Raw genomic sequence first — 9,074 nt, forward strand, 5'->3', positions numbered from 1 at the left:
TCTTTAAAAGTTGAAAAACAGTGGCATCGAAATGCTGCTGCAGCGCCCCCTCTATGTCTTTAGACCAAACTGCCAGTCCTTTTGTTGACCGCCTTTGACCAGTTGTTGCCAATTACATATACCAGTTAACGCTATAATCCGCGATTTTTTTTTTTTCTGCTGGAATTAAACATTAGAACAAAGCGGGTCGTCGCTTCGATATGACGTAGGCTGTGCCGAATCCAACTGTGCCCGTCTCCCCCTCTCCCCAACCCCTCGCGGGTGAATATATACCAACGTAGTACAGTATATAATATAGCTGTTGAAACCCCTCTCTCGCCCGAAATAAAACTGGCGAGAGAAACTGTCAATAGTTTAATATCCTGTGTACAAATACGTTCTCGAACCACTGCGGTGTTACAGTACCTGTTAACACATTTTCCGGGTTCCCCCTAAAACATTCAAATAATATACATTAGAAAGTAAACATTATTGTGTTTTACAACAATAATTAACTATAACTATCATCTACCTGGGGATAAAAAAAGTGAAGCCTGTGGCCAAAATGTCCACAAGCGGGATATGCGTGTACATTTGTGCATTTAATAAGCAAACAATTTTTGTTTTCATTTAGTTCATTTAATTATTGTATGACTATTTTATGCTACAGAAACGCAAAATATTTAAGCTCCGCCCATTGCTATACCGCCTTTGCGTGCTGTCATTTCCTTCTACGTCGTTTCCGCTGCGCCAACAATAGGGCCAGCACGGCAAATGAATCGGGCATTCATTAAATTTTAAAAAATAAACTATTGAAGAATACAGCAGGATCAGAATTTTGACTTCTCTAGTATTGGCTTAGGCGATTTTAACAAAATACGGTTGTGGAGTTCAGCTTTAATAGCAATACCACTTATTACCAAACTGTTACCATTAGTAACATGCAAATATACATCAAATGTTTGCAACAACATGACTGATGCACCCTCATAACTGGGCATGTGACAAAAAATAATCCATCCCATTCAAACTCATGGGAGTCAGCACACACCTGCAACCATTCAAATCACCTCTGATTAACCTCAAATAAAGTTCAGCTGTTCTAGTGGGTTATTCCTAAAAAGAAAATTAGAAGAAGAGTGTGTACTAACATTGACAGATATTTTGCCCTGTTCATTATTCCCTCTGCCTAGTTTCAGGCCAAAGTTCCAACTGAAGTAAAACAGCCCAAAGGCATGATGCTGCCACCACCGTGTTTTGCTGTAGGTACGGCGTTCTTTTGGTGATGAGCAGTTTTGTGTATGCACCAAACATTACTTTTGAAATTATGGTCAAAAAGTTCACCCATGGAGTCAGTGGACACAAACAAAACACGTGGGAAAATTTGCTCATCTTTGCCAACACTGGTACCCTAATTTTGAAAAATTAATTTAAGCGCTAGTGAAAATATTACTAAAAAAGTAATTTTGTTGCATTGTTATACATTTTCGAGCCTTCGACTTTGGCGGTTCCACTGTACTGTACTTTACTGTTGTTCTGATCTGGTGTCTCCATTGTTTCCGTTTATTATGATTGGTTCACACATTCCGGAAACGACCCCCCCCCCCAAAAAAAATTATTCCCTAAGTCTGCTGTCCCCTTTTAAGGCCTGCGTGTTCATCCACATGATTCTTGTCCAGCTCTGCTTTGTTGTTAGTGGTGCTGCTTTCTATGCTTTTTATTTGTTTCTGTGATAACGATTTCAAAGGTTTCCGCCTAGCTGACTAAATTAGAGAACTGAGAACTGCTGGGAAACACCTTGCGATTAATATTAATACAATCATTGATCCTGTTTCTTTGACACTAACCAGAAGAACGCGATTAAATCGTTGATTTCAAACCTAAACTATTCCAACCTTTGATTTTTCCCATGTTTTAAACAGACATGAAAGGCAGCATCCTGCAGGGAGCCAGTTTTACTCTTTTACGTCCTGTGTGTGTTGACTTTGAACCTCCTGTGGAGCTATTGTGTGACTTGTAACTACAAAATTCCACCCACAATGTCTAATCTAATCTATGTAAAGATACAAAATGAATGCCAATGAAAAACTTAATAAACCACCTATTAAAAACTACAATTACAGAAATCAATATAATTAAAACGTGTATCTAGAAAATCTATATTTTTTAATGAAATAAAACTAAGAATCATAGTTGATTTTTTAAAAATATATATAAATACAATTGTATCTGTAATCTCTAACATTATATAAAAGCAAATTAATACTAAAAGAATACATTTTAGAAACTATTACTAAAATTATAAAACATTTGTTTTGGTTGTGACTTGGCTTGTCCTGGTAAAATAAAAACCTAAAACCACTCAGAGAGCTTTTGTGTGACATAAATAAAAAAAGGCCACTCACAGTGTCTAATTTATCTTTGTAAATTATGAAATCAATACATGAATACAAATAAACATACTGGTACACGATGACAGCTGGGATAGGCTGCAGCACGCCCGCGACCCTTGATTTTTTTATGTCTACTGTATTCATTTAAAATGCAATAAAAAAGATCATGCAGGGAGCCTGTGTTCCACGGTTCCCTGTGTGTACTTGGCATAAAGCTTAACTACTAAAATCCACCCCCAGAAAAACAACACTTGGCATTCAAAAGCATTCACAACGTCACACTTTCACTCCCAACTGTCGCTGATACTCCACCACCCATCCAGTGGAACCAAACCTCCGCGCTACCTGTTATGCAGGTGTACTATTAATTAGAAGTGGAATTTTTTTTCTGAGGGCGGGGATGGAGTTTCCATCGCATCCCTGATTTCCCAGACAATGTAAAATAATATGCCAATCACTCAGTACGGCACCCTGCTGTGTTTTTGAAGTGTGGCGTATCTCGCGACACTTTGTTTGTTGTTGAGGGGTGTGTCTAATTGTTTGCATGTGCCTTCAGATGTGTGGTTTTAGGCTTAGCGTCTCGTGACAGTTCACAGTATTTTTAGTGTGAGTGTGTAGATTTGGTGTGTTAAGTTGACTCGTCTGATAGGTTCATCTACTTTTCTATTCTTATTGGGGTAAAGGTTAATAAAAAAAAAAAAATTAAAAAAACTAAAAATCAAAAACTTTATAAAAAAAATTAAAAAAAATAAAAAAAATTAAAACTCTAATTCTTGTTGCTCCATCAATGTTTCTGTTGGCCTCTTGGTAGCCTCCCTGTCTAGTTTTCTTCTTGTCTTTTCATAAATTTTAGAGGGATCTCCAGTTGTTGGGAATGTTATTGTTGTGCCATATTTTATCCATTTGATGATGCCTGTCTTTGCTGTGTTCCATGGTATATTTAATGCCTTGGAAATTCTTCTGTACCCTCCTCCTGACTGATACATTTCAACAGTGAGATCCTTCTGATGCTGTGGGAGCTCTCTGTGGACCATGACATCTCACTGCACAGATGTACAGTAACAACAAAATACTAAATACCTACTAAATACCATTGTATGACATTTATTATGCATGCTAGTAGGACAACTTTTATATACTCGTTGGACAAGTACTTGCTACTAATGATGCAAAACTAATAGTGGACATTTTGGTTCTGCTAGTAAGGTCCAGGAGGCCTAGTGCATGAATTCATAGTTGTGCTAAAACATTGGCACCCCTGGGGTCCCAATATTTTTTTTTAGCATGATTGTATTGTTTATTATATATTTGTCTAAAAAAAAAGAAATAAATCATTCTCACTATTTTGGCATTTAGCAAAAATAATTTTGGTAGTCCTAATTGGCCTCAAACAGAAGTTTAGTCTGATTTAATGTCAGACAGTCAAGGGGGAAAAAAGCATAATGTAGTCATAGTTAAATATTTTTACCGTACATAATACAACTTTACATACTAGTTGGGACTAGTCGTGTTACTGGTGGAGTGGAGTAGTTTTCTTGTTTTCTTGTAAAGTTATTTGTGGACTAATTTGTCTTTGTACAGTGTACAATGAGATTAGTAGAGGTGCCACTTTCAAGGTGCAGTCCAGATGGAAATGCACAAGTGAAACAATAACAACACAACATTTAACAATATTGGGAGAAAATGGCACTAGTGGTGAGGAAAACATTTCTAGCAAAACACAGTTCTTACTAGTGGACTTAACTGTCTTAATAATGAAGACAAAAAGCATACTAGTAGACTAGAAGGCCAGAGCTGGGATTCGAAGCTTTATGATTCAGAAAAAAATGTTTCATTATCTGTTCATTAGTGAAGTGTTCTGTACAAAAATACAATCACTTTTAGCATTGTTTCAGAACATCCATTTCACCCTCTTTTTTTTTAATACGAAACAAATGAATAAAGGCAGCTTACCTCTTCAAATAAAGAAATGAAGTTGGTTTAGTTTCAGGTGCCGTTATCAAATTCCATACTTGTCTGGGTAACATAATCTATCCATTTTACTAGAATTTGGTCAAGTTTAACTTTTTGAATTCCCAGGCAGTAGGTTACCTTTTCCATTTTATATTTTGCAAGAATTATTCCAAACCAGTCCTTCAGTAATAATAACAATGAATTACATTTCTGTAATGTGTTTCGAGGCACTCAAAAGATGCTTTACAAATTTATGAATTATTCATTCACCCCTCAGTCACACCGTGGTGGTGGTAAACTACTATAATTTCTCGTGCGTAATGCGCACCCATGTATAATACGCACCCCCAAAGTTGACCTCAAAATTCTGGGATAACCCTTCTACCGATGTATAATGCATTTTTACAATGCATGATTTTGCTTTTACCCATATGATCTAAACAGGAAGTATTATCTGTATTTTGTTAGTTTTTATCAAATAATTATTCTGAAGTTAAGCACTTTATTTGAACAAGTAATACTTTATTTACTTGCTCTTATTTTGAAATTCACAGCCATACTTGTATTTAGTAAATTAGAAAACACACAGTTGTGTTCATATGTCTTTGATTACCCAGGCAGAATTTGTAAGATGGATACAATTCTTTAAAGAAAACATGAAGGGGCGTGTGGGTGTGTGTGTGGCGGGGGGTGGCCAGTTGTCGGGACGCCTCTGTGTGGGGTCTTTGTGCATGTAAAATGATGTCAATTCCCTTGCATGTATCTGCAGGCACACACCCCTGGGACTCTTACACTGGGTGTGGGGCCACGCATTTATTGCGACAAATAACCCATGAATATGCAAATCGCTTGTGTATCCCCTCACTTATACTCTCGTCCTGTAGACTTTTATAATTTACATAGTCAATCCCACCACACTTCAGTTGTCCAGCCGGGTTCACGACCCTTGTCCTGCATGCTTCTTCACCTGTCTTTGTCCTGTTCCATCTTGTCCTGTCCTTTCCTCACAGGGTGTAGCACTACAGCCCCATTCAACGCTCATATTTAATGTTTCATTGTTATAGATCATATATGTCAAACTCGGGCCCAAATTTACACTTCCCCTTGCCAAAAATGCCCAAACAAAAGATGGAAAACAGTTAACTTCCAAAACAGGTGGGAGGCAGATTGTCTGTTCACTAAAGTAAAAGACAGACCTGTTTGTCGTGTTTTTTTATTTTTATTGAAAGACATTCATATTTTTTGGGGTTGTTTTGTTGTTGGCCTTTGGGGAAAAAAATAAAAACATTTACATGAAAAAGAGAGGTAGTTGTAGATAGAGAGACAAAAGAATTAATGTTATCTATTTAAATACAAAACAAACAAATACCACTGTCTTTTATCGCAAATTTGATTTCTCGTGTTTATAATATGAATTTGTTTATTCCAGATTCAGTGTTTCAGCAAAATGTAAGTTTATTGTCACATGATAAACTTTAACGCTACATTTCCGCAGAAAAAGGAAACATGCACATCGCAGTGATTTTTCATTAAATATTGAGTTTGGCCCGTGACGTTGTCCCAATTTTTAATTTTGGCCCACCATGAATTTGAAGCTTAAAAACTCCACTGTGACACAGTAAAACTGTTCCGGTATAAAAGGGATACAGATCCTCCATTCTGCTTGACCTAACAGTCGAACAGGAGGAGGGGGAGTACCTTTATACACTTTGCTAACACATCCTTTTATTCCCCAGTAGAAGAAACAGGTTTTCAGAATGGACTAGAAAGTGACATCATGATCAGTGAATGACTCATTTTCTCACACTTCACCATCTTAAAGACATCAGCTCTCTGGGTGTTTCTTTGTCATATGTTGTAGTTTTGTTTTCAGACGGGTCAGGAGGTATTCTTGTGAGTCATTCCGGTGTGAATGCATGGAACCAAACGGACATTTCTGGTAACTATGTGCTGCTTGCAACCGTCTGCTTTCTGATGTCATTCATTGGGCTAATTATCTCAGTCTGTTCTCAGCTGCATTCCTTTCACGTGAAAAACTCCCAAGTTAGATAATGTCATGTCTGGAAATATATTAGTCCCATTTGCATCATTTTCTGCGTGTTTACTGAGGTTTCTCTGTGAAGCTGTTGTTGTTTCTTTCATTTAGCGTCATTCCCTCTTTGTCGACCGCTAATGTCATTAAGATCTTTACCTCATTGAAAGTCTGCGCCCATCTGGATCACTTGGAATCAGATAAACAGCAACAGAACAAAGCTGCTTCTGTTTTCTCATGTTGTCTTGTTCCTAACTACACCTGCCTGAAATACAAACAGATAAAAAGCCTGGATTCACATTTGTATTAAAAAACTGTTCTAGTTTTCCAGACTGCTTATGCAGTTATGTTCTGTTTATTCTCCTGCGGTTTGAAATTTAACTAGATTAGACTGTATTTATTTTTCAATTGAAGTTATCCAAACTAAACAGCCGGAGAACAAAAACTTGCCGACCGTCGAAAGAAACTCTATTTTGCCATGTACTGTATGCTTGTGGGCCATGTTGCGTGGTCATTGGGTAGCATAGGACAACAACATGGGCCAGGTGCTCTGTGACTTATTAACAAACACAAACAGGATGTGCTGAATGCAAGTGCCAACTTTGAACACTGTGTGGTCTGTTTTCAACATTATCTTACCATGGCACACTTCATTTGGTACACCCACTCAGTTTCATGACATCCAAAACAAGAGACATATAAAAAAAAAAATAATAATAAATAAATAATAAGAAGAATTTATTTATTTATTTTTAAATTGCCTGGACAAAGATAATAAATCTCTTCTGATCTAGTAATTTTTAAACTGTGTCAAATGTCTTTTTCGTCAAGATCAGACAATACAAATTAAAGAAAACATTATCTATATAAAGATTTGAAAGTCGTACAAAATGAAAATACGTTGCCTTGAGATAAGAGTTAAATTTGTTATGTGACCACGCTTGTACCTTAAAACACTCTCCTCTCAAGTCAGTTTCTCCATCGAAATGAATGAAAATGCCATTAATCCGTTCCAGCCTCCCCCCCCCCCAAAAAAAACGTGTTTTTAGTGATTTTGTAAAAAGAAAAATGGCGCGGTTTAATATTGTACTTATGAAAACATACCGTCAAGTCAATCCCCCCCAGCCAGGATGACCAGGCTGCCATGTATGTCGAGTGGGCAACATTTATCACATAGTCTGGTGCAGTACAACATTCATTACGATGGCATAAGAGTCCATTTGAAGAAATTAAGTGCTGCAGATAAACGCCTTGGGGAAAGTGGTTCTGCCTCAGGACCTGGTCCGGTCGGTCGGAGCAGAATCCTCCAGAGCAACGATTCCAGGGAAATGGTCCACCTCAGATCTGGTCCCAGCTGGTCGGTGAAAAACCCAAACAGCAACGGCCTCAGATTCGGTCTACGTCTCTCTCCGCAGGTGGGTGAGATGGAACAAACGACAGTAAAACAGGCCTAAATGTACTTTAAATAAATGCCAAAAAGTAGAAATAAGTCTTAAATTGGGATTTCGACATTTCTACTGAGGTAGCAGCTCTAATATCTGTGGGTAGTGCATTCCAGAGTACTGGAGCCTGCATAGAAAATTCTCTAGCACCTGCAGACTTCTTTCTGGCACTCGGACTCACCAATAGACCAGCGTTTTGCACGTGTAGGTTTTGGGATGGAACTTACATCTACACTTGCACTACGTCAGCTTAATAGGGTGCTCAGCCATGTAATAATTTCGGAGTAAGTCACAAAACCTTAAGTCGCATCTCAAGTGGACCGGGAGCCAATGCTAGTTTGGCCAGGGTCGGAGTAATGGAGACACCAAATTTTCTCATGCTTGTCTCAGGTGTCTTGCTGCAGCGTTTTGTACAAACCGCAGGCTTTTCATGCTAGACAAGGGAAGACCGGAAAGCAGCACATTACAATAGTAGAGTCGAGACATAACAAATGTATGGACTATGATCTCAGCATCACTAGCGGACAGGATGGGCCGTATCGTAGCGATATTGCGAAGATGGAAAAAAAAAAAACTTAGTTTTGGTCATATTCATAATGTGCATTTGACAGGAGAGAGTTCAGTCAAATATAACACCATGACACCAGTCACTTTGGGAAATGGCACTTTGTGAAAAGTAGCGTCCTTAAAAAAGTGCCTGTTGCTAGCAGGGTATGAATAAATATGCTACGAATATGTAAATATGTTATGAATGTAAAGAAATTAAATCGTTTTTCTCACATTGCTTAAATTTTACGGACATTGTGCTGCTCCTTTTGGTGTGTGCCTCTTGGCCACCTGGGGGTATTATAATAGAAATATGCTTACAGAGCCACAGTAATATTAGTTATTTTTTGCAGAGGATGAAGAATATATGCATGTAAATATTGCTATATTATCTGTGTACATGTGTTGCTCCACCATTTTATGTTCAAACATCCGTTGAGTATCTGGTTTGCCCTTCTATGGCATTTTACATTGTTCGTTAGCATTAAGCTAAACGTACTTTCCTGAGGCAAAGCTATGTGGTTGTTTTAAATGCACACATAATGTCTTTCTTTTATGTTTGACAGTAAACATTAACTGAGTGGCAATAAACAGCTTGAAGTCTCTTTTATTGAAGAATTGTTCACATATCTGCTAAACTGCTGCTTGGCGTGAATTGAGTTGGAGTCATTGTCACCATACAGCCCTCATATCTGAGGTTTTTGCTCTCAAGTCAAAGCAGAAAAATCA

The sequence above is a fragment of the Phycodurus eques genome, chromosome 4 (genome assembly GCF_024500275.1).
Source record: "Phycodurus eques isolate BA_2022a chromosome 4, UOR_Pequ_1.1, whole genome shotgun sequence".
Classification (NCBI taxonomy): domain Eukaryota; kingdom Metazoa; phylum Chordata; class Actinopteri; order Syngnathiformes; family Syngnathidae; genus Phycodurus; species Phycodurus eques.